The sequence below is a fragment of the Oncorhynchus masou genome, chromosome 10, assembly GCF_036934945.1.
Source record: "Oncorhynchus masou masou isolate Uvic2021 chromosome 10, UVic_Omas_1.1, whole genome shotgun sequence".
NCBI lineage: Eukaryota > Metazoa > Chordata > Actinopteri > Salmoniformes > Salmonidae > Oncorhynchus > Oncorhynchus masou.
In genome coordinates, this window is record NC_088221.1 from 15,226,049 (window position 1) to 15,247,514 (window position 21,466).

General features: G+C 44.3%; 1 pseudogene; it reads left to right on the plus strand.

Annotated features, from left to right (window-relative positions):
* LOC135546822 (myosin-IIIb-like) overlaps window positions 1–21,466 on the plus strand; it is a 100,276-nt pseudogene that overhangs the window by 12,531 nt on the left and 66,279 nt on the right.

The following is a 21,466-nucleotide window of genomic DNA, read 5'->3' on the forward strand; positions in this document are numbered from 1 at the left end:
TTTCTCTCCTTTTTAACATTCATCCCTTTTTATTCACCTTTTTTCTGAAATCGTTTGACTTTCTGAGTGATTTGGAATACGAAGAGTTACACGTGTGCAGCGACCTACCTTTGTTGAGACTGGGGTTTCTTTTTCTAAATAAAAATAGATACTTGGCCCTGGCCCATAAATCTTTTGAATTGGGACCTTTGGCTGGGCAGCTCCAGGATAAATCAAAGTGTGAGCACACTGAACCATGAAATGATTCTGTTAAAATATATTTCTCCATCAATGCAGCACGGCGGTCACAATTATAAGGGGAGGTTGCCTGACATTGTCTGTCGTATGTGGATTCTATTCGAAACAGAAGACTTGTGTCACGAAGTTGTGTATCGGCTTGCTGCACTTTTATTCTGCACATTGATGAGCACGGAAATGATAATGATACACTATAAATGACCTTAATGATTGTAAAGAGGTAGATTTTAATGATTTGGGGTGTTGTTTCCTACGAGTGTTTCACATGCTTCAGGAGCTCTTTATATTGACTATCTCATAAGCCGTAATCAGAGCGGCTTCTCCTGATAACCATTGTCCTTGGGAATAACAGGTTTCATAAACATCTCACTTGCACTGAAACATGCTAGATTTTTCTTATGACATTAGATCGTATGTCCTTGCACACGTTCCTGTATTTCCATCTCACAGTCCGGTCAAAGGGACAGTATATTAATCTACTGTGTAAATCCCAAGATTATTCCTAGGACGAGGACATACCATTCCAAACATGGTCACCATTTGGTATAAGCATTAAGAAAAGCACATTGGATGTGTCTATGAAATATGGTAATAACGGCATATTCAGTGACACTGTCTAAATCTAATTGATGCATCTCTTTCTGGCTCCATCTATTTCCTGTGGTTTTGTGATGTCGCTGGCAGTATGTAATCCTTGGGTTGAGATCTGAGAGGGTTCTGGTTGTTTTGGCTGGCTGAGGTCTATGCCCCTCGGTGTACTGCAGCATCTCCTCCACGTCGTACAGCAGATGGAGTTGCCTGAGGGTGTGGACTGTGCAGATAAAACAACAGCACCATTAATGTAGCCAGGCCTCTGGGGGCAGGGACACTGGGGCTGAACACAGGCAGGACTACTGCAAACCATGTGATAGAGCTGTGGATTGGCGGTGGGAACTTGCACAGATGGTATCCCTTTCACAGCGACCAGTGTGAAGTGCTGAAAGGAGTTCAGATCGCTGTCAGGGAAGCTGCTCTGCTCCTCCACTCCATTTATACCTGCTGCTTGGTCCTCCTGTTCACAGATAGCATCAGATACAAGGAATTGTATTGATTCCAGCACTAGTGTAAATCAGTATTACAGATGTAGGATCTTAATTAGAGCCAGTTTGCTACAGAAGGAGCAACAGGAAATGTGAATTATTATGTGGATTATAATTAATGGACATTTTTGTAGGGGTTGATACATTTTTAAAAAGGGAAATGACAAACTTCAGATGTCTGTTTTAAACCTCAAATACACTATAAGTTTGACATTTCCTGCAATGCAGGAAAGGTCTGATGCAACAGGGTGATCAAATTAAGATCCTACATCTGTAACAGTAAACTAAGGCGGGCCCAGGATTCATTCAGTTGCAGATAGACCTCCAAGAGCCAAGCACATATCCTCCACTACGGAAACAGATTATATGCCCATTTTAAAATGGGCTGGATGTAATTTTGCCTGCTATATAGTATGTAATATATGTGGGGCCCGTGGTTATTATGAATGTGGGTAATGGAGCATATAAAAGGGTAAAGCTGTAAAACGGTTAACTGCAGAATTAATTATGGATACTTGAGACGATGCTCTCAGATATTCAATATGTGGGAAGGTTAATTGCTTGAGCCAATATTCTCCATGCTGTATTAGCCAAACCCTGACAAAAGTCCTGTGTAAAGTCATAGGGAGAAGGTTGTGAAGGTTAACAGTAATTGGCAAAGAAGTCCAAAGCTGTGTTGATCCACCCAGATCCCAGTGGATATTAGCAATATATATAACTGGGCTTTGTGTCTGTCGGAAGGGAGACGAGAACTGAGGAGGATGATGGGAGTAAATGATGGCTTGTCAGAGGCAACAAAGGCAAATTAAATCATAGGGCAAGTGAGCGGAATCCCAAGCAGTGTTCTGGTGAGAGGTAATACACCAGCCAAAAGCCACAGGTGATGTAAAGGCTACAGAGCAGAACAGTCATGGGTGAAAGACATCAATACAATGTTTACTGTTTTCTTTTACCGATACTCTTCATCCATTTTCAGGGCTCAGATTGTGAAATTGACACCTGACTATCAGCCACACAGAAAGCAGGCTTTGGTTCAATGTTCAATGTGAACAGAATACTTGGCAGAATGTCAACAGTGATTCTTGTGTTGCGATCTTGACATTAAAGAATACATGCACTGATATTTACTAAATCCTGTGTGGCTTAGTCAGTAGAGCATGGCACTTGGAATGCCACGGTTTGTGGGTTTGATTCCCGCTGCTTGGGCCACCCATATGAAAGTGGTATGCATGCCCAACTATGGTGTACATATGCATTCAGCCCATGTAACATTTTGGTGATTTGAATGAGAGGCTGGGATTAGGGTTGAGGTTAAGATGTATTCTTGCTCTTCTACAAACAGTGAGACTTTTTGATTGAGAAGTTAGTTTCAATGTTAACTCACAGCTTCTGGCACAGACGTTTCACATGTTGGGCATTTTGGAATGTATGTGGCAGATAATTACTATTGACTACATGCCAGCTGGCCGATCCATCGTAGATTGATAGTGTCTGAATGTTGCTGATCTTGTACTGTACTCGTCCCATGTTTGTATCTCTCTTCTGTAGGTCTTTTTAAACACATAGCATCAGGAATAGTTTTTCAAAGGAGGCTGAAAAGATTTGTCATGGGCCCTTAGATCGTCAAAAAGTTCTACAGCTGCACCATCGAGAGCATCTTGACTGGCTGCATCACCGCTTGGTATGGCAAACGCTCCGCCCTCGACCGCAAAGCACGACAGAGGGTGGTGCAGAAAGCCCAGTACATCACTGGGGCTGAGCTCCCAGCCATCCAGGACCTCTATATAGGTGGTGTCAGAGAAAGGCTTGTAAAATTGCCAAAGACTCCAGTCACCCAAGCCATAAATTGTTCACTCTGCTACCGTCCGGCAAACAGTACAAGAGCATCGGCTCTCGGTCCAACAGGCTCTAAGACAGCTTCTACCCCCAAGCCATAAATAGTAAATTAATAGTTACCTGGACTATCTGCACTGACCCTACTATGCACACTCACTAGACAATATACACTGAGTGTACAAAACATTAGGAACACCTGCTCTTTCCATGACGTAGACTGACCAGGTGAATCCAGGTGAAAGCTATGATCCCTTATTGATGTCACCTGTTAAATCCACTTCATTCAGTGTAGATGAAGGGGAGTCAGGTTAAAGAAGGATTGTTAAGCCTTGAGACAATTGAGACATGGGTTGTGTATGTGTGCCATTCAAAGAGTGAAAGGTCATGACAGAATATTTAAATGTCTTTGAACAGGGTATGGTAGTAGATGCCAGGCGCACAGGTTTGAGTGTGTCAAGAACTGCAACGCTGCTGGGTTTTTCACGCTCAACAGTTTCCCGTGTGTATCAAGAATGGTCCACCAGCCAAAGGACATCCAGCCAATTTGACACAACTGTGGGAAGCAATGTAGTCAACATGGGCCAGCATCCCTTTGGAACGGTTTCGACACCTTGTAGAGTCCATGCCCCAACAAATTGAGGTTGTTCTAAGGGCAAAAGGGGGTGCAACTCAATATTAGGAAGGTGTTCCTAATGTTTTGTACACTCAGTGTATACATGCTCACTCACACACACTACTTTGACACTCCCACACAAATCCAAGACACATTCACATACATTACAATCACATACACACACACACCGACACAACACAAACACTGAGTGTACAAAACATTAGGAACACCTTCCTAATATTTTGCCATCAGAACAGCCTCAATTCCTTGGGGCATGGACTCAACAAGCGTTCCACAGGGATGCTGGACCATGTTGACTCCAATGCTTCCAACAGTGTGTCAAGTTGGCTGGATGTCCTTTGGGTGGTGGACCATTCTTGATACACATGGGACATTGTTGAGTGTGAAAAACCCAGCAGCGTTGCAGTTCTTGACACACTCAAACCGGTGTGCTTTGCCTCCAGAAAGTATTCAGACCACTTGACTTTTTCCACATTTTGTTACGTTACAGCCTTATTCTAAAATTGATTAAATAAATATAAATCCTCAGCAATTTACACACGATTCCCCATAATAACAAAGTGAAAACGGGTTTCTAGACATTTTAGCAAATGTATAAAAAGAAAATAACTGAAATACCTTATTTGCATAAGTATTCAGACCCTTTGCTATGAGACTCGAAATTGAGCTCAGGTGAATCCTGTCTCCATTGATCATCCTTGATATGTTTCTACAACTTGATTGGAGTCCAACCTGTGGTAAATTCAATTGATTGGACATGATTTGGAAAGGCACACACCTGTCTAAATAAGGTCCCACAGTTGACAGTGCATGTCAGAGCAAAAACCAAGCCTTCCATAGAACTCCGAGACAGGATTGTGTCGAGGCACTGATCTGAGGAAGGGTACCAAAAAATGTCTGCAGCATTGAAGGTCCCCAAGAACACAATGGCCTCCATCGAAGAGGTTTGAAACCACCAAGACTCTTCCTAGAGGACAACCATCTCGGCAGCACTCCACCAATCAGGATTTTATGCTAGAGTGGCCAGACGGCAGACACTCCTCAGTAAAAGGCACATGACAGCCCGCTTGGAGTTTGCCAAAAGGCACATAAAGACTCCAAGTGTCATGTCTTGTTATGTCTGTTCCTGTCCTTTCTCTTCATTCTCTCTCTCTGCTGGTCTTTTTAGGTTACCTTCTCTGTCTCTCATCCCTCAGCTGTTCTACATTTCCCCTAACTAGCTCATTCTCTCTTTCCCCACCTGTTCTCTCTTCCCCCTCTGATTAGGTCTCTATTTCTTTCTCTGTTCCTGCTACTTTCAGTGTCTGATTCTTGTTTGTGTTTTTTGATGCCAGAAGCAAGCTGTCGTCTCGTTTGCTTCCACCTTGTCCTGTCCTGTCGGAGTCTGCATGGCAGGTGCAACCTGCATTATACTACGTTCTTTTGTTCCATTGACTACGTTGGAAGAGGATTTATGCCATTCCTGTTTTTTATTAAAGAACTCTGTTTTCTGTTAAAACCGCGTTTGGGTCTTCACTCAAGTTCATAACAGAAGAATCAGACCAAGAATGGACCCAGCGGCTCCGGACCCTTTTCACTCCGCCGTCGAGATCCAGGGAGCGATGCTAGGCAGACACGAGGAGGAATTGTCTGCTGCTCAACATGCCGTTGAGACCCTGGCCGTCCAAGTCTCCGACCTCACAAGACGGGTTCACCAACTCCGCCTCGATCCACCGCCCACTTCCAGGGTTTCCGAGTCTCCGGAGCCCAGGATCAACAACCCGCCGTGTTACTCTGGGGAGCCCACTGAGTGCCGCTCATTCCTCACTCAGTGTGATGTGGTGTTCTCTCTCCAGCCCAACACTTACTCCAGGAGCGCAGCCCGCATCGCCTACGTCATTTCTCTCCTTACCGGACGGGCGCGTGAGTGGGGCACGGCAGTCTGGGAGGCGAGGGCTGAGTGTATTAACCAGTATCAGGACTTTAAGGAGGAGATGATACGGGTTTTTGACCGTTCTGTTTTTGGCGAGGAGGCTTCCAGGGCCCTGTCTTCCCTATGTCAGGGGAATAGATCCATAACGGATTATTCTATTGAGTTTCGGACTCTCGCTGCCTCTAGTGACTGGAACGAGCCGGCTTTGCTCGCTCGTTTTCTGGAGGGTCTCCACGTCGAGGTTAAGGATGAGATCCTCTCCCGGGAGGTTCCTTCCAGTCTGGACTCCTTAATAGCTCTCGCTATTCGCATAGAGCGACGGTTTGATCTTCGTCGCCGAGCTCGTGGAAAGGAGCTCACGTTCTCCGTTGCTCCCCTCTCCACATCACTGCCACCTGCCGCATCACTGCCACCCTCCCCCGCCGGCTCGGATGCTGAGCCTATGCAGCTGGGGGGTATTCGCATCTCGGCCAAGGAGAGGGAACGGAGAATCACCAATCGCCTCTGTCTCTACTGCGGCTCCGCTGGTCATTTTGTCACCTCATGTCCAGTAAAAGCCAGAGCTCATCAGTAAGAGGAGGGCTACTGGTGAGCGCAACTACTCAGGCCTCTCCTTCTGGATCACGCACTACCTTTCCGGTCCATCTCCGCTGGCCCGGTTCATCTGCTTCCTGCAGTGCCTTGATAGACTCTGGGGCGGAGGGCTGTTTTATGGACGAGACCTGGGCTCGGGAACATGACATTCCTCTCAGACAGTTAGGGGAGCCCAGGGCCTTGTTCGCTTTAGATGGTAGTTCTCTCCCCAAGATTCAGCGTGAGACGCTGCCTTTAACCCTCACTGTCTCTGGTAATCATAGCGAAACCATTTCTTTTTTAATTTTTCGTTCACCTTTTACACCTGTTGTTTTGGGTCATCCCTGGCTAGTGCGCCATAACCCTTCTATTAATTGGTCTAGTAATACTATCCTATCCTGGAATGTTTCTTGTCATGTAACCTGTTTAATGTCTGCTATCCCTCCTGTTTCCTCTGTCTCTTCTTCACAGGAGGAGCCTGGCGATTTGACAGGGGTGCCGGAGGAGTATCACGATCTGCGCACGGTGTTCAGTCGTTCCAAGGCCACTTCTCTCCCTCCACACCGGTCGTATGACTGTAGTATTGATCTCCTTCCGGGAACTACTCCCCCGGGGTAGATTATACTCTCTGTCGGCTCCCGAACGTAAGGCTCTCGAGGATTATTTGTCGGTTTCGCTCGACGCCGGTACCATAGTCTCCTCCTCCTCCCCCGCCGGCGCGGGGTTCTTTTTTGTTCAGAAGAAGGACGGGTCCCTGCGCCCATGCGTGGATTATCGAGGGCTGAATGACATTACAGTTAAGAATCGTTATCCGCTTCCTCTTATGTCTTCAGCCTTCGAGATCCTGCAGGGAGCCAGGTTTTTCACCAAATTGGACCTTCGTAACGCCTACCATCTCGTGCGCATCAGGGAGGGGGACGAGTGGAAGACGGCGTTTAACACTCCGTTAGGGCACTTTGAATACCGGGTTCTTCCTTTCGGCCTCGTTAACGCTCCAGCTGTCTTTCAGGCACTAGTTAACGACGTCCTGAGAGACATGCTGAACATTTTTGTTTTCGTTTACATGGATGATATCCTGATTTTTTCACCGTCTCTCTCGATTCATGTTCAGCACGTGCGACGCGTCCTCCAGCGCCTTTTGGAGAACTGTCTTTATGTGAAGGCTGAGAAGTGCACTTTTCATGCCGCCTCTGTCCTTTTCTCGGTTCCGTTATTTCCGCTGAGGGCATTAAGATGGATCCCGCTAAGGTCCAGGCTGTCATTGATTGGCCCGTTCCTAAGTCACGCGTCGAGCTGCAGCGCTTTCTGGGCTTCGCTAATTTCTACCGTCGTTTCATCCGTAATTTCGGTCAGGTGGCAGCTCCTCTCACAGCCCTTACTTCTGTTAAGACGTGCTTTAAGTGGTCCGTTTCCGCCCAGGGAGCTTTTGATCTTCTTAAGAATCGTTTTACATCCGCACCTATTCTTGTTACACCTGACATCTCTAGACAGTTTGTTGTTGAGGTTGACGCGTCAGAGGTGGGCGTGGGAGCCATTCTTTCTCAGCGCTCTCTCTCTGACGGCAGGGTCCATCCTTGCGCGTTTTCTCTCATCGCTTATCGCCGTCAGAACGTAACTATGATGTTGGTAATCGCGAACTGCTCGCCATCCGCTTAGCCCTAGGCGAATGGCGACAGTGGTTGGAGGGGGCGACCGTTCCTTTTGTCGTTTGGACTGACCATAGGAACCTTGAGTACATCCGTTCAGCCAAACGACTTAATGCGCGTCAGGCTCGTTGGGCTCTGTTTTTCGCTCGTTTCGAGTTTGTTATTTCTTATCGTCCGGGCTCAAAAACACCAAACCTGATGCTTTATCTCGTCTCTTCAGTTCTTCTGAGGTCTCCACCGACCCCGATGGGATTCTCCCTGAGGGGCGTGTTGTCGGGTTGACTGTCTGGGGAATTGAGAGGCAGGTAAAGCAAGCACTCGCTCACACTCCGTCGCCGCGAGCTTGCCCTAGGAACCTTCTGTTCGTTCCCGTTCCTACTCGTCCGGCCGTTCTTCAGTGGGCCCACTCTGCCAAGTTAGCCGGCCACCCCGGCGTTCGGGGTACGCTCGCTTCCATTCGCCAGCGTTTCTGGTGGCCCACTCGGGAACGTGACGCGCGTCGATTTGTCGCCGCTTGTTCGGTCTGCGCGCAGACTAAATCTGGGAACTCTCCTCCTGCCGGCCGTCTCAGACCGCTTCCCATTCCCTCTCGACCGTGGTCTCACATCGCTTTAGATTTTATCACCGGACTGCCTTCATCAGCGGGGAAGACAGTTATTCTTACGGTTGTCGATAGATTCTCTAAGGCGGCTCATTTCATTCCTCTCGATAAGCTCCCTTCTGCTAAGGAGACGGCTCAGATCATTATCGAGAATGTTTTCCGAATTCATGGCCTTCCGTCTGACGTCGTTTCCGACAGAGGCCCGCAGTTCACGTCTCAATTTTGGAGGGAGTTTTGCCGTTTGATTGGGGCTTCCGTCAGTCTCTCGTCCGGCTTTCATCCCCAGTCTAACGGTCAAGCCGAACGGGCCAATCAGACTGTTGGTCGCATTTTACGCAGTCTTTCTTTTCGTAACCCTGCGTCTTGGTCAGAACAGCTCCCCTGGGCAGAGTACGCCCACAACTCGCTTCCTCGTCTGCTACCGGTCTATCCCCTTTTCAGTGTAGCCTCGGGTACCAGCCTCCGCTGTTCTCATCTCAGCTCGCCGAGTCCTGCGTCCCCTCCGCTCAGGCTTTTGTCCAGCGTTGCGAGCGCACCTGGAAGGGGGTCAGGTCGGCACTTTGCCGTAATAGGGCGCAGACTGTGAGGGCCGCTAATAAGCGTAGGACCAAGAGTCCTAGATATTGTTGCGGTCAGAGAGTATGGCTCTCCACTCAGAACCTTCCCCTTAAGACAGCTTCTCGCAAGTTGGCCCCGCGGTTCATTGGTCCGTTCCGTATTTCCCAGGTCATTAATCCTGTCGCAGTGCGACTTCTTCTCCCGCGCTATCTTCGTCGCGTTCACCCGGTCTTCCATGTCTCCTGTGTTAAGCCCGTTCTTCGCGCCCCGCTCGTCCCTCCCCCCATCCTTGTCGAGGCGCACCCATCTACAGGGTTCGTAAGATTTTGGACATGCGCCCTCGGGGCCGTGGTCATCAGTACCTAGTGGATTGGGAGGGGTACGGTCCTGAGGAGAGGAGTTGGGTTCCCTCTCGGGACGTGCTGGACCGTTCGCTGATCGATGATTTCCTCCGTTGCCGCCAGGTTTCCTCCTCGAGTGCGCCAGGAGGCGCTCGGTGAGTGGGGGGTACTGTCATGTCTTGTTATGTCTGTTCCTGTCCTTTCTCTTCATTCTCTCTCTCTGCTGGTCTTTTAGGTTACCTTCTCTGTCTCTCATCCCTCAGCTGTTCTACATTTCCCCTAACTAGCTCATTCTCTCTTTCCCCACCTGTTCTCTCTTCCCCCTCTGATTAGGTCTCTATTTCTTTCTCTGTTCCTGCTACTTTCAGTGTCTGATTCTTGTTTGTGTTTTTTGATGCCAGAAGCAAGCTGTCGTCTCGTTTGCTTCCACCTTGTCCTGTCCTGTCGGAGTCTGCATGGCAGGTGCAACCTGCATTATACTACGTTCTTTTGTTCCATTGACTACGTTGGAAGAGGATTTATGCCATTCCTGTTTTTTATTAAAGAACTCTGTTTTCTGTTAAAACCGCGTTTGGGTCTTCACTCAAGTTCATAACACCAAGACCATGAGTAACAAGATTCTCTGTTCTGATGAAACCAAGATTGAACTATTTGGCCTGAATGCCAAATGTCACATCTGGAGGAAACCTGGCACCATCCCTACGGTGAAGCATCATGCTATGAGGATGTTTTTCAGCGGCAGGGACTGGGAGACTAGTCAAGATCGAGGCAAAGATGAAGGGAGCAAAGTACAGAGAGATCCATGATGACAATCTGCTCCAGAGTGCTCAGGACCTCAGACTGGGGCGAAGGTTCACCTTCCAACAGGTCAATGACCCTAAGCACATAGCCAAGATAATGCAGGAGTGGCTTCGGGACAAGTCTGTGAATGTCCTTGAGTGGCCCAGCCAGAGCCCGGACTTGAACCCGATTGAACATCTCTGGAGAGTCCTGACAATAGCTGTGCAGCAACACTCCCCATCCAACATTTACAGAGCTTGAGAGGATCTGCAGAGAATGGGAGACGCTCCCCAAATACAGGTGTACCAAACTTGTAGCATCATACCCAAGAAGACTCGATGCTGTAATCAATTACCAAAGGTGCTTCAACAAAGTACTGCGTAAAGTGTCTGAATACTTATTTGAATGGAACATTTCAGGTTTTTTTATATACATTAGCAAAAATGTATAAAAACCTGTTTTTGCTTTTTCATTATGGGGTATTGTGTGTAGATTGATGAGGGGAAAAAACAATTTAATCAATTTTAGAGTAAGGCTGTAACGTAACCATACATGGAGAAACGGCTTGTTCTCCTTCAACATATAGCTTTTAAGACCTAATGCACATCTGCTATTTTGGCAGTTTCAACCTATAAGACGGATATTGGTTGTGTGACAGTCCAATCATGAGCAGAACAGTCAGTGTTTAGAACATTATGCATCTATCTTTCTATAATGCAGTTATTCTATGCAGGCACACTGTGATACTCCCTCCCAGTCCATCCTACAATACCCTGTGTTGGTGGCGAGCCTGAAGACAGCAGAGAAAAATGTTGCAGCACTTCTCCTTGTTCACTCATGTGTGCTCAACAGAACTGTTGGCTCTCTCAGATGATAGATGAGCTGGAGTTTGAGCAGGTGGCTCACAGACGAAGTCTTTATTATGTTTTCCCATACTGCTGCACTTTGCCCCTTTTCAAGGCCATCAGGCTCGCTTTGTTTTCATGCTGTTGCCCCTCGAAGTTCAAAGGCTGCCAGTCTCTTTACTTTTCCACAGTTTAATGATGAACTGTGTATTCCAATATTCTATAGCTCTATCTACTGTATGACTTTGGCTGTCAGGATTCATGTACATTTTCCAAACCGTTTTTTTTTTTCATGTCTATTAGGAAAATGGGAAGAATTATGAGCTCTGCATACAAAGTATCATACCCCTATGTTCCTCTATTCTTTTTTGTCTTTCTTCTGAGCTTAGTAGCAGACTTAATGCTTTAAAAGTGGTGCTGACAACCACTGATTTTTGCCTCAATCCACTGTGACACACATTTGACAGGAGGAGTGCCCAGGCCTAGATTTAAATAAGCCAATTGTGTTTACAATATGAGTCGGTGCTCTCACAAATACTGGAAGAAAAAAAGATGCCTGAATTTGCTAAGCACAATGAGGGTACTTGACAGTGTTATCACCAATGTGCTGGTGTATTGACTTTGTAATATATAAGCAGTGCAGCAGTACAACATCAAGGCAAGAGCATAGCTGCAGGCTCATATTATAGTTTGTCTTGAAGCAGTCAGTTAGTAGGCTTTGATCTGCACTTCAGAAAGGACTGTCTGTCTGAATCTCTATCACAGACCCGAGCGACTTAGTGGTGGAAAGAATGACACATTTTCTCTGAAAAATAAAGATGTTTAATAGGCTCTCGTTTATGTGTAGCCTATAGCTTTGTTCTTGATGATGTTTTCTTGTCAAAGAAATTAGAACCATTTGTTCTTGGTTGTTTTTTCATGGCTTAAATGTACATAGCTTTTCTTCAGAGTCGCTGTCTCCATTTAATAAATTAGTCAATGATACATTGAAGATTAAGCTTGATAGCTTAAAGGGAACCAAAACCTGCGGACTCTCCTTCACTGCAGCCGACGTGAGGAAAACATTTAAGCGTGTTAACCCTCGCAAGGCTGCAGGCCCAGACGGCATCCCCAGCCGCATCCTCAGAGCATGCGCAGACCAGCTGGCTGGTGTGTTTACAGACATATTCAACCAATCCTTATCCCAGTCTGCTGTTCCCACATGCTTCAAGAGGGCCACCATTGTCCCTGTTCCCAAGAAAGCTACGGTAACTGAGCTAAACGACTACCGCCCCGTGGCACTCACTTCCGTCATCGTGAAGTGCTTTGAGAGACTCGTCAAGGACCATATCACCTCCACCCTAGCTGACACCTGAGACCCACTCAAATTTGCTTACTGCCCAAATAGGTCCACAGACGATGCAATCTCAACCACACAGCACACTGCCCTAACCCATCTGGACAAGAGATATACCTATGTGATATTGCTGTTCATCGACGACAGCTCAGCATTTAACACCATAGTATCCTCCAAACTCGTCATCAAGCTCGAGACCCTGGATCTCGACTTCCCCCTGTGCAACTGGGTACTGGACTTCCTGACGGGCCGCCCCCAGGTGGTGAGGGTAGGTAACAACATCTCCACCCCGCTGATCCTCAACACTGGGGCCCCACAAGAGTGCGTTCTGAGCCCTCTCCTGTACTCCCTGTTCACCCATGACTGCGTGGCCATGCACGCCTCCAACTCAATCATCAAGTTTACGGACGACACTACAGTGGTAGGCTTGATTACCAACAACGACGAGATGGCCTACAGGGAGGAGGTGAGGGCCCTCGGAGTGTGGTGTCAGGAAAATAACCTCTCACTCAATGTCAACAAAACAAAGGAGATGATTGTGGACTTCAGGAAACAGCAGAGGGAGCACCCCCCTATCCACATCGACGGGACAGTAGTGGAGAGGGTAGTAAGCTTTAAGTTCCTCGGCATACACATCACGGACAAACTGAATTGGTCCACCCACACAGACACCGTCGTGAAGAAGGCGCAGCAGCGCCTCTTCAATCTCAGGAGGCTGAAGAAATTTGGCTTGTCACCAAAAGCACTCACAGACTGCTACAGATGCACAATCGAGAGCATCCTGTCGGGCTGTATCACCACCTGGTACGGCCACTGCTCCGCCCACAACCGTAAGGCTCTCCAGAGGGTAGTAAGGTCTGCACAACACATCACTGGGGGCAAACTACCTGCCCTCCAGGCCACCTACACCACCTGATGTCACAGGAAGGCCATAAAGATCATCAAGGACAACAACCACCCGAGCCACTGCCGGTTCACCCCGCTATCATCCAGAAGGCGAGGTCAGTATAGGTGCATCAAAGCAGGGACCGAGAGACTGAAAAACAGCTTCTATCTAAGGGCATCAGACTGTTAATCAGCCACCACGAACATTGAGTGGCTGCTGCCAACACACTGACTCAACTCCAGCCACTTTAATAATTGGAATTGATGGAAATTGATGTAAAATATATCACTAGCCACTTTAAACAATGGAACTTAATATAATGTTTACATACCCTACATTACTCATCTCGTATATGTATATACTGTACCCTATATCATCTACTGCATCTTTATGTAATACATGTATCACTAGACACTTTAAACTATGCCACTTTGTTTACATACCCTACATTACTCATCTCATATGTATATACTGTACTCGATACCATCTACTGTATCTTGCCTATGCCGTTCTGTACCATCACTCATTCATATATCTTTATGTACATATTCTTTATCCCTTTACAGTTGTGTGTATAAGGTAGTAGTTTTGGAATTGTTAGGTTAGATTACTCATTGGTTATTACTGCCTTGTCGGAACTAGACCCACAAGCATTTCGCTACACTCGCATTAACATCTGCTAACCATGTGTATGTGACAAATAAATTTGATTTGATTTTGATAATCCACCCCCCAAAAATACAAATCATGAAACTCCTGTCAATTTGGTGAAAGCCTATGTTCTATCGGTGGGTAAAATAAAACATTTCCCCACGACTTCTAAGTGGTCCTTCTGTGAAATCAGGAAATCGTGTAGGAACTCGTTATAGCTACATGGTTCTTGTCACACGAGATGGGGTATAAAACATCACATTTCATAATTTTTCAAAAATCAATTACCTGCCCACCAAATCAGCCAATAGATTGTATGGGCATACCTGTCTAGAACACATTCGTCTATTTCTATCATCATGACAAAGTATACATTTCACTTAGATGTACTCATTCTTAACAGTGTACCAAACGCTCCCTGCAAGTCTGTTGGAAACGTGCGAAAGGGCAACTGTTGCCATAGCAACGTACTCTGCACAAGCCCTGGACAGAGACGACCTGCAAATTGGAAGTCAGTGAGATATACCCCTAAATGGATTGTGCAGTTTGTTTAGGCGATTGTACAGCTAGCTAGCTACTTCACATAATGACATTGACGTTGGTAGTATTGTGTGTCGCTTCGTTTGCTAGCTAGCTCACCAGCCAGCCCAGAGAGAGCATTGCATTATGGGTCGACTTGAGCTGCAACTTATTTCCACAACGATTTTAACATGTTTCTACCAACCAACGACAAAATGTAACGTTTGTTCACCGGAAAATATTATTTTCACATGTTAGTGTTATTTAACACTATTAATCACAGGAATTAGTGGTTTGGGGTGGATTATCCTTTTAAGTGTATAAATGCACCCTATCCAATATGACATTATCACTCATGATCGAAATCATATTGTTGATTATAATATGCGTGTAAACATAACTGGTCACCCTCTTCCCCATTACATTATTTCTTTAATTTCTTTGGTGAGCATGCTGAGCTGTGTATAGTGTAGACATGATCATGCCCAGTATTTGAGCCTTCTTTTACTGCCCTGGCTTCATTCCTGATACATGTATCAACCACTGAACTAATCTCGAGGTACTCGTTATAGATGGTTTCTTTAAATGCTGCTGACAGAGGTATTACCGGGTCCCATAATTTTGGCTCCCGCTGGCAGATGCTTCCTACCAGACCGTTAAGGAGCTGTTATCATTTGTCACTTTTCTCTTGCTGCCTGGCATGGCCCTGGCTTGGCTGGCTCTCCACCGGCCTGTACTCCAAATTGTGTAACTCTCAGGTCCTATGACTATAATCAGCACTCAAGATTATACTCAACCATGCTGCTGCTCCAGTCTCATGAGAATGATCGTGTTTATGCCAATGACAACAACATCAATAACTTAAACATTTCTAGTTCAATATTTAAAAAAAAATATCTTCATATCCAAGGAATGATGATTTTTGTGTTGTGTGCGTTTGTTTCAGAAACCCTTCCCCTACGTGGCGCAGAAGCTTCACTTCATTGCCTGGTGAGTATCCTTCATAGCCGAGTGCTTCCTGCTAAATAGTGTTCCTCTATTCCTACACAGTAATGAGGATGCTGGGCCCGATAGTGGGCAAATATTCCAGTTGGAGAATATACCTACTACTGGCAGCTTTTATTTAGATCACTTTTTTTATTTTATTGTGCATGTTTATTTTTCTTTATTTACTCCTTGAAGCAACCAACTGGCCCCAATGCAGCTAGTTAATGGTGATAAGAACAACATATATGAATTGCAGTTAGTTACTGGTGATAAGAACAACATATATGAATTGCAGTTAGTTAATGGCGTTTGACAACAAAATATATGATTTGTTACTTTCTAACCAACTGGCCCCAATGCAGTTAGTTAATGGCGATGACAACAAAATATATGAATTGTTACTTTCAAACCAACTGGCCCCAATGCAGTTAGTTAATGGCGATGACAACAACATATATGAATTGTTACTTTCTAACCAACTGGCCCCAATGCAGTTAGTTAATGGTGATGATAACAACATATATGAATTGTTACTTTCTAACCAACTGGCCCCAATGCAGTTAGTTAATGGTGATGACAACAAAATATATGAATGTGTTACTTTCTAACCAACACAAGCCCATTACAATGCAAAAATAGAGTACACTTGTACATCTGACTTTTAAAAATGTAATTGGTTTCAATGGCGAGACTTCAATCTTTTCCCATTTGACCAACGGAGCAGAATGCACTGGTTACACATTTGGTTCTGGGCATCCTTTGATCACTGGAAATGGAAGGACTTGAAATTGATATTTTTTAAGCTAGATTGTATCAACCCTTTTATCTTCCTCATATTTCATCACTTTTCATTTCCATAAATCTGTCGCAGAGGAAAAACGAATTCTACTGAATTATCAGTTTTATCTTTAGGACGAGATAAGTAATCAGTCCCTCCAGTGTGGAAAACAAATAATGTCAACATTGGCCCATAATAGTCTCGCTGAATAAACAACCTCAATATCTAACATGCAGTGCAAATTGGAGCAGTGAGCGAGGTGTAAATGAGAGAGAAAATTCAATTTCTTCAGGGGTTACTTATGGGTGGGGATTTTTGTCTTCCTTCTGTGTTGTTATTGGTGGAAAAGATTGAAAGGCAATGGTTATTCATTCATTATTAATAATGAAAACATCAAACAGTACAGCTGTGAACCCATAACCATTAGTGGTAGCAGACTCATTTATTTGTGTTAGTCATGCATTCCTCAGAGCACCAGGTCTGTCAGAGTTGGATTAGAAGCTGTAGCTGAGTCCAATCTATAGTTGGTGCTACACTACTGCCTTAAAATGCTGGTAAATCTTTGTTTGAACCTATCATGCAGACATTTTGTTTCATATTGCATATTGAACATTGTTTTAATGATGTTATTACCAAGCACCTTTTGTGTGCCTCGTTATTTATTAATTTGGTGTAGCTGGAGAGCTGAAAGAGACTGTTCAAGGCCCACGTGAACAGGAACAAATGGATGGTGCTGTTGTGTTATAGGAACCCTATAGCAGTGGGTTTCTATGCCATTTGTGTCATTTCTTGGGAATGCTGGCATCTTTATTGATTCTCTTAAAAAGCTCAATTATTCTCTCTCGTTCCGAGAGAACACAACTCATGCAACCATTACTTGATTCTTACAATACAATGTTTATAAAACATCTTACTGTAATGTTTTTTTTTTGTTTTTGTTTTTAAACACACACATTTTTATTTCACTTTACATATTCAGATGCAATGCATTTTATTGGGTGGTTTTTTTTTTCAATCGTGCTCTCTCTCAGTAGCATGAGGTAATGGATTCTGTGATATCAGATCAGAAATAATCTCCTCAAACAAAGCCCACCAGGCTACAATGTGTGGAGGGTGGACAATGTTATCAGGCCTGGCACAATGTTTGTGAGGACTCTCCTGCTCTCAGCCAGACCAAATCAAATTTGATGTGCCACATATGTGGTAAACAACAGGTGTAGGCTAACAGTGAAATGCTTACTTACAGGTCCTTCCCAACAATGCAGAGAGAAAGAAAATAGAGAAATAATAGAAGCTAATAAAAAATACATAATGAGTGACGATAACTTGGCTATAAACACCAGGGTGTGTGTGTGTGTGTCTACTATCGCTGTTCTGGATAATAAAATGCATCATCAGTGTCTGTCCCCATGCAGCCAAAGGAGCCGTCTCTTGAAACAAAGTGACCTGATGTTTAGCATCCCGGCTGCGCATCTCGGCTAATGGCTGCAACCTCTGCTTAATGTCCTGACACTAATGAATTCGAGGAATGAATTTCCAGAGCAGACTGATAGAAAACTGATAGAAAGAGGAAGAAAGCGGAAGCAGAGTTGCAGCCCAGATTAGGTAGCAGGAGTCAGATTGGTTTTGTTCTCTTATCTCTTTGCTGTCTGCCTGCAGAGTTGTGTCGCAGTACTATAAAATATATTCAGGCGTTTTAAGTGTTTAGCTGAATTAAAGAATGATTGATGTTTTGAAGGGGAAGGGATTTATACTGTGTGATGGCTATAGGTAAACATCTTTTCAGAATGAAAGCGGGATAACAAAAAAAAAACTAATTTCAAAAGAAAGTACTTGGCAGCAGGATTAAATACCCTCGCCATTTGAAATGGTATCACACCATGTCCAAGGACTTTTTACCAGTGTAAAAAAATATATATATATAATTTGAACAACATTCTATTGCCTCTGGATTGAAAATATTTATATCGTACATCATAGATGTGAAGGCAGTAGTATAGTGATATACATGACCACCATGACAAAGAGTGGTCTCTAATTAAACACGGCACATAGCAGATAGAGGTCATCCATGGCTGTGCCAAAAACAGAGCTGTTTGCACTGGGGGGCCATGGTGATGACCAGACCATGCTCACAGAGGGGACAGTGTTCATACACAGAAGCACTGATGAGAAGCTCCATAGAAGCACCCTACTGAGAACACCCTTGTCAGATAATACAGAGAAATCAGCTTTGTAAGATGTTCAGGTCACCGTACTCTTTGTTTATTTAGTTTTTGTACATGTGTTGACGTCGCCTCAAATGTAAAGATCCACCAGGTGAATTAGTTATCAGAGGTTTTGTTTTAAACCAAGGAAAAGGTTGCACCAGGGTTGGTTTTCGATCTCATTTATGATGTATTGTGATGTTGTAATTGCATTCTGTCGCTACACAGGTGTCGGTTAAAATATTTTGAGGCTTGTCCGTCTGTGACCCGCCTTCTGGAACACCCATTCATTAAACAGGCCCATGGCAAAGGCTCTCGGTCAACAGCTGTCCACACTCATCTACGAGCAACAAGACCCGGGCTCCAAACTTAAGACCAAGTAAGTGTATTGTCACCTCAAAGAAATCCTAACATTTTCAGCTGAAAAATTCCCGAGGCGACTAGGTGAAAAATCTGCCGATGTGTCCTTGAGCAAGGCACTTAAACCTAATTGCTTCTGTAAATCGCTCTGGGTTCGAGCATCTGCTAAAATAAAAGAATCTAAAAGAATCCCCACTGCAGAACTTATTAATGAATTGATGAGCTGATATGTGTATTCTCACCAGTGGGTGGCAGAGTTTTATTTCCTTTCACTGTCCCTTCAAACCAGTGTAACAGATATGATGTGTAGTCAAAGTAATGAGAAGTATGTGATTAAAGAGAAGCTAGGGGAGTGAAACTAATTTGATAGGAGTGATTGTGCTGACTCAAAGTTAGATTAATAAAAGTGGTTTTCTCCCAATGGATCGTTTTTAACAGTGTGACGACGACGAACATTTAGTACAGAGCACTCCTCCACCCATATGATTAAACCAATTATCCATGGAATAAAACACTTCAGTCTCATATTGATTTACTTGTAGAAAATACTAACTGTTCAACCTTGCATTGTCACTGAATTTAGAATTATGCAATGATTTATATCGTGCCTACGGTGAGCTTTTATTCAAGAACAGTTGATTGTGATTGGGAAATTATTCTGTTGACTGCTTATCAAGTTTATTTTAGGACACAGACTGACTGGGGTTCGTAGACTAGAAGTAATCACACGTGTGCCAATTCTATAAGTCTGACTTACATCCAACCACCACATACTGTACAGTAGAGTATCTTACTGCTGGTGCAGTTATTAAACACATTCGTTTTCTGCAATTCTACACATGTTTGGGCCCATGCCATGGCATTTTTACTATTTTAGATTGTCCCGGACTGTCTATTTTTTATTTTGCTGATTGTTAGATCTCAAAGATTATGTTATTCAAAAATATATTCCTCCATTATATTTTCTGCATACTTTATATCTGGTTTCAGCCATTTAAGTTCACACTGAAACATTTTACAATCCTGAACAACAACAAAAAATATATATGCTTTTATATATTTTTGGTTAACATTTTGCAGTGGTGGCCACTAAAATGCATATAGGGGAAACACTGCACTTTGTGAATGAGATCTTGCCCATTTCATTGTTCATATTAGGTTTAGTATCTGAACTTGACCGGAATTTCTGGGTGCAATATTTTAGTGGTGATAACAGTTTTATTTTAGAGCTTGTTGTTTTTGTCAAAAGTGCTGATTAACCTAGCGAATCTCGATTACATGTCTATTTACACACACACACACACACACACACACACACACACACACACACACACACACACACACACACACACACACACACACACACACACACACACACACACACACACACACACATCCCTCCAATTATCCCAATGCGCCAGCTGCCTCTGTGCTGACCTCTTGCCAGCAGGCCCCATTGTAGAGTGAAAGGTCAAACAGAGAAAGTACAATCACAGCCTGTAATAATGGTGGAGTTCTCCCTGGGGAACACCCTTATGGGCCACCAACTACCCATCTAAATGAATGGGTTTTATATCCAGACAGATTATTAGTCATTTAGCTGTACTCTTTAGTCACTATAATGCTTTCTTCACCAATATTTTGTCCTTTTCTCCAACAGACATAAAATAATCAATACTCCTAAAACAGTCAAAATAGAGAGCAGTCCTGATGATGATCTGGTGAACCTGGAGGTTTTAGATGAGGTAAGATTGGATACTGTATGTTGACTTCATTGTTGTTGGACTAGAGGACGGTATATGTACACTACCGTTCAAAAGTTTGGGGTCACTTAGAATTGTCCTTGTTTTCCATGAAAACATACATGAAATGAGTTGCAAAATGAATAGGAAATATAGTCAAGACGTTGACAAGGTTATAAAAAATGATTTTTAATTTAAATAATAATTGTGTTCTTCAAACGTTGCTTTTTTCAAAGAATCCTTGCAGCAATTACAGCCTTGCAGACCTTTTGGCATTCTAGTTGTCAGTTTGTTGATGTAATCTGAAGAGATTTCACCCTATGCTTCATGAAGCACCTCCCACAAATTGGATTGGCTTGATGGGCACTTCTTACTTACCATACGGTCAAGCTGCTCCCACAACAGCTCAATAGGTTTGAGATCCGGTGACTGTGCTGGTCACTCCATTATAGACAGAATACCAGCTGACTGCTTCTTCCCTAAATAGTTCTTACATAGTTTGGAGCTGTGCTTTGGGTCATTGTCCTGTTGTAGGAGGAAATTGGCTCCAATTAAGCGCTGTCCACATGGTATGGCATGGTGTTGCAAAATGGAGTGATAGCCTTCCTTCTTCAAGATCCCTTTTACCCTGTACAAATGTCTTTACCATCACCAAAGCACCCCCAGACCATCACATTGCCTCCACCATGCTTGACAGATGGCGTCAAGCACTCCTCCGGCATCTTTTAATTTTTTTCTGCTTCTCACAAATATTCTTCTTTGTGATCCGAACACCTCAAACTTAGATTCTTCTGTCCAAAACACTTTTTTCCCCAATCTTCCTCTGTCCAGTGTCTGTGTTATTTTGCCCATCTTAATCTTTTATTTTTATTGGCCAGTCTGAGATATGGCTTTTTCTTTGCAACTCTGCCTAGAAGGCCAGCATCCCGGAGTCGCCTCTTCACTGTTGACGTTGAGA